Source organism: Lactuca sativa, chromosome 4 (genome assembly GCF_002870075.4).
Source record: "Lactuca sativa cultivar Salinas chromosome 4, Lsat_Salinas_v11, whole genome shotgun sequence".
Lineage (NCBI taxonomy): Eukaryota > Viridiplantae > Streptophyta > Magnoliopsida > Asterales > Asteraceae > Lactuca > Lactuca sativa.
The window spans coordinates 403,793,291-403,798,839 of record NC_056626.2 but is presented as its reverse complement, the minus strand read 5'-3'; positions in this window follow the sequence as shown (position 1 = coordinate 403,798,839).

The following is a 5,549-nucleotide window of genomic DNA, read 5'->3' as shown; positions in this document are numbered from 1 at the left end:
GCTAAGTTGTTGGTATTGTTCCAGTATCTCCGTGGGTGTTTAGACTATACGGTGATTTGTTTACAAGAGTCGTATTGGGTTCTAAGTTTGTTCGCATGATGATGTGATTACTCGTAGACTTAAGCAGTTCTCCATCCTGAAGTTCATATTAGGATTCATACCTGGTTTCACAATCACAATTTCGTGTATACGAGTCGTATATAATTAAGATTGAAAAGGTAGTTGAATAACTGATTCTTCTTTAAGCTCACATCCCATCGGGGAAAAAGAAGTTAAAGTGGAATCATCAATTCTAAACCTGTAGAACCTTGATTATATATCACTCTTATGCATACATTTCTCAGTGATAGATCAATCATATAAATCCTTGGATTGAACTTGACGTACTGCACGAGTGGTACTTCAAGGATTTCTTCGGAAAGAAAATAACTAAGAGGTACTCCTGGCATGAGTACTTCGGTGTTCTGATATGACGGCTTCACTGGTAAAGTGATCTAGAAGAAAGAGATGTACGTAAAAATCTGTTTTTGTGAGGATCAAATTGAATCGAGTCGTATGATAATGTCGGAATCATATTGAAACTTAAAGACATTAGATTTGAACATAAGATGTTTACAGACAAAACACAACCGTGCAACCATGAACAGAGTTACAGTACTTTAGATTTACCACTAGACTATTGCTGCGAATAAGATATACTACAAAAGACAAGTATACGCAGCACGAGAATCCCTATACAGACAAGATCTCGCAAAAGGTAAGACTCTAGTTGCACTAGTTCTAGATAGTTTATAAGTCTGTTACAACAACACGCCTAAGTTACATTAACGAGGGTTCCAGAGTAAGCTCTCCTGCAGCTGTGATCCTGAGAATTTTCCCATCTACGCCATAGTTCTTTGCTATAGGGCAATCCTTCTTGACGTGCCCTATCTCACCGCATTGGTGGCATGACTGGCTAGTACTAGCTTTGGTGACGGGATTGTGGTGTTTAGCCAATGTTATGTGGACACGAGTGCCTTCCTCGTTACTCCACTTTGAAAATTGCTTCCTAAAGCGTTCGGCGTTATAACTACTCTCGTGTGTAGGGTTAGTCCCGATGAAAGGGACTTGAGTGATGGGTCGTGCCGGTGCTCCACAGTTACTAGCATGGTGCCCTATTTTTAGGCAATTGCAACATTGCATCTCATGACAAGCCCCATGATGATGGAAACTACACTTATCACACTTTGGGAGTTTTCCCTCGTATTGCCTGCTCGGTACTGGGATGGCAGGGGTTTCCACTTGTTGCTGTTGCATAGTCAGTCTTTGGGATTTCTTGCGTTCTTTCTGGGCTTGACGCTTTCGTTTCTTGTTCTCTGTCTTTCGGCTTTGCGAGCCTGTGACTGTTACTGTTTGTTGGTTTCCCGGTTTGGTACTACCATCTAAACTCTCGACTCCTTTTTCAGTCTTGTTTGTGTTGCCTGAGTTGATGTGTGTAAGGAAAGTTGTCACAGCAGCTGCTACTGCAGCTTGTAATGTAGCGGTGTCGATATGGAGGATGGGGGTTTCGTTGCTCGGCTGATTGTTTTCTGATGACGACATGATTTTGTAACACGAAAGATAAGGATTTGTGAGCGATTTAGGTTGACCCTAGATGTACTTAGATTGCTCAAGAAAAGAGTAAGAGTATGTTCTCGAAAGTTTGACCTACATCCCTATGATGCAGTCCTAGTACGGAATGGAAGTATGTTCGCAAAGGTTCACCTACATCCCTATGATGCAGTACTAGTAATGGGTAGAAGTACGTTCGTAGAATGGTCTCAAGACGTTTGTCGTTCAAGCCGAGGTATCGTGGGTTGGTGAATAACAGGATCCAACCACTGAAAGAGTCTTGGAAATGTCTCCGGAGATAAATCACTATAGTCCAATGACTTGACTAATGCATGTTTCAGATAGACCCCAATGAAAGTATGATAAGAGTACTTGAATAAAGAATGACCCAGAAGTTAGCTAGCTGTCAATATCTTTGATATTCACGACGTAAAGATTCAGGAAAAATGACCTTGTAACGGTCTTACATCATATCCCGAGAAGATAGTTCTTGACAGCATAAGGACCTAACCTAAAGTACTTACATTATAAGGTAATTTCATATAAAATGCCACATCATGCAAAGACAGAAAACGATTACTTTCTAACAAGGGGAGCAAAGTAAAGAGTCTCCTACTGATGACGGTCACCCCTCTGGTGAACTCTCAGTTCAGCCAGTTGACGTTCTAGATCAAGTAGGTGTCTTTCGTACACCCTCTGGTGTACTCGGAGCTCTATGACTTCGGCTAGTGATTTAGCTAGTGCTTGAGTACAACACCTTTATCCAACCTGTAAAGATACTGATACTCCTGTTACACTTACCCTTGATTTGCAAGGGGTTTACCCTTCTAAGGTATTTCCACAAGCAACAACCTTCCCAATTTCCTCCGAGGACCGATCTTTTGTTGAAACCGCAATTCCGACCACTCCCAGTGTCGGCCATCATACCAATACTCACAGAATAACCCCAATACTGAAGGCTCCACCCTATCGTGAGAATTCAGAAAATCCTTTGGGTAGCAGATCCCTCTCTGCTATGCTTAAGGCCCAGACGAGAACGGCGCCACCAAGCCAAATCCTTTACTCTAAGATCATTTGATCCCGCGATGAGCAGCTTAGCATCATCTGATCAGTTCACGACTTTTCACACCGAATCCTTACCATCATTCCTGCCTGAAGCCCTGTTGACTCCTATCTGCCTACCGGATGACTCGAAGCCGCCCCAATCCCGACTAATCTACCATTACCCGGAATACCGGTTTCCCCCATGCTACGTCGGAGATACGGGCCCTTCGCCCAATCTCCATGAACCAATCTACCAATGAAAGCTACGGCTACCCGTAGTCTTACGCCACTCCTGGTCTTCAATGACCTATCGTCTCCCGGACCCAAACATAATGTGGCCCACTAACATCCGAGCGGCTGCCTCGCCCTGAACTTAGCTATCTAAGAAACCCGGACAATGAATCACACACCTGATATATTCGCACCAACGAATAGGGACCGAGGAATGCAACGGGCCACCCCGTAGTCTCACTATACTCGCTCTGCCAACTAGGGAATGCTACGGGCCACCCACATAGTCTTACAAACTTCTACGATGCCAGCCATCTAAAGCTACGGGCCACCCCGCAGTCTTGCTATACTAGTGTTACGGGCCACACCACAGTCTTACTAAACTAGTGCTACGGGCCACACCGCAGTCTTACTAAACTAGTGCTACGGGCCACACCATAGTCTTACTAAACTAGTGCTACGGGCCACACCGCAGTCTTACTATACCAGTGCTACGGGCCACACCATAGTCTTACTTAACTAGTGCTACGGGTCACACCGTAGTCTTACTAAACCTATGCTACAGGCCACACCGCAGTCTTACTACAATCCTCTTACTATTTGACCACTGGTGAATGCTACGGCCATCCGGTAGTCTGACAACACCTTTCCACACCGACTCGCTGCCAGTGGATGCTACGACTAACCCATAGTCGAGCATATCAACACAATCTAGTACCACCGAGCTGTACGCATGTCCTATCTAAAACTCCTAACTGATTCTTCTGCAATCGGTTATCGGGAAACCCGAGAATGCGATCTCACAATTTGCAGGTTTTCCGAACTTCCAGTTCACACTTTCCTCGATTCACACAGCCACTTGGCCTTCTTCCTTCCCGACAGGAGAGCAAAACTTATCCCGGTTCTAAAACCGTTGCTGCTCCCATAACATGATTGCTTCTCCCCCACTTAGCTTCGGCTAAGTCTTTACTGTACGCGAAAAGCCCGAGGATTTCCATTCCTTCCTCCCTTGCACAATAGGCATGATAACTACCATCACCTTGATGCTTCCCAAAGCTTTCCCAAGTACCAAGACCAGAGCCACCAAACCCTGATAATGGTGGAGGGCTACTCCCTGTACCCTGCCCATCGTCCTCCATGCAACGCTCCTGAACCGCTTTTGGTCATAATCGGGATAATACTGGACACTTTAAACTTGAAGTGAGAGATAACCCTACACTAGCTACTAATAGTTCCTGGTATGCAATTGGCATAAGACAATTCTGAAAGTACAATCCGAATACAAGCAGAGAGACAACGCATACATACTATTACCAGAGTTCGGGGCAAGAACAACCCTAATACACACGAAATCTAAAAAACCATAGATACATTCCTGCAACATTCCCTGCTGTGATCCAGATCTCCCTCATCTACCACTGCAAGACCCTACCCTCTCACCCATCCGTAAACCTCAAAGTTGTCGGGGCAGACGCACTTCCCGCTTCTCCCCTCATCGTCGGGCAGTCGGCCTTCTTGTGGCCCACCTGATTGCAGTGAAAACATAATGGGCTTGCCCCTTGTGGGAAGTCCCTACTAACGTGACCATCACTGTGACACTTGTAGCAGCCTAAACCCCTGGAACAACAAACTCCCTTGTGCCGTTTCCCGCACGTGCTGCACTGACTCCGGCCCTGACGGTCTGTTATCCGCTGATCTGAAATCTTGGGTCTCTTCCCGGGACCCTCCAAAGTATACATCTGATCCGACTTCCTCTTCGCACTGTGCTCCAAATCAATCTCCCTTTCCCGCGCCCTGTTAATCATAGAGTCCAATGTCGGGCATGTCGAGAAGCTGACATGCTCCCGAATATTTGCTCTCAACATGTCATGATAGCGGGTCCTCTGCATCTCATCATCCCCTGCATACTGAGGCACCAATAAGGCCCTCCCCCGAAACTTGGCAGTAATCTCCGCCACCGACTCTATCGTCTGTCTCATCCCTAGGAACTCTCTGGCCAACTGCTGAACGTCCACCCCTGGTGCAAACTCTGCCTTAAACCTGGTCACAAAGTCGGGCCAGGTCATAGCTGTTGGGTTTTAGCTATAAGAACATCCTATGTGCTCATACAAACCCTAATGCTTGGATCTAGGTTTCTCTATTGTACATGCAAGTTATCCAAGACTATAAAGCCTATATCTAGCATATGATAATCAATATAACATATAAATTAGGGTTTATGTCATACCTTGATTGTTTTGTAGCAATAACAATCTCAAATCCTTCTTGTATTGACTTTAGAAAGCTTAGAGTCACAAATGTCACTCCTCTAATGGTTCACAAACACCAAGAGCAAGAGGATGAGTAGGAGAAGAGAAGGAGGCTTCCCAAAACATGTGGAAACCCTAGAAGAAAGCTTGTCCACGTTTTTGGGGCATAAGGGTTCCTTAAATAGTGAGGCTATTACGGTTATCTAACAAGGAAACCCTAATTTGGATGCTTAAGCCCTAAGCAACCCATGGGCTCCTTCCTTAAAGGCCTTGGGACGATTTCTAATGGGTTTCCCCATAGAATTCGTCCACCCCTTTAATATGGAGTCCATTAGCTCAATATTCAACTATCATACAATTGACAGTTCTAGTTCCTTAAGTTTAATTAATCTCTTTTAGTCACAAACTTAATTCTTATTAATTCTTGACTAATAT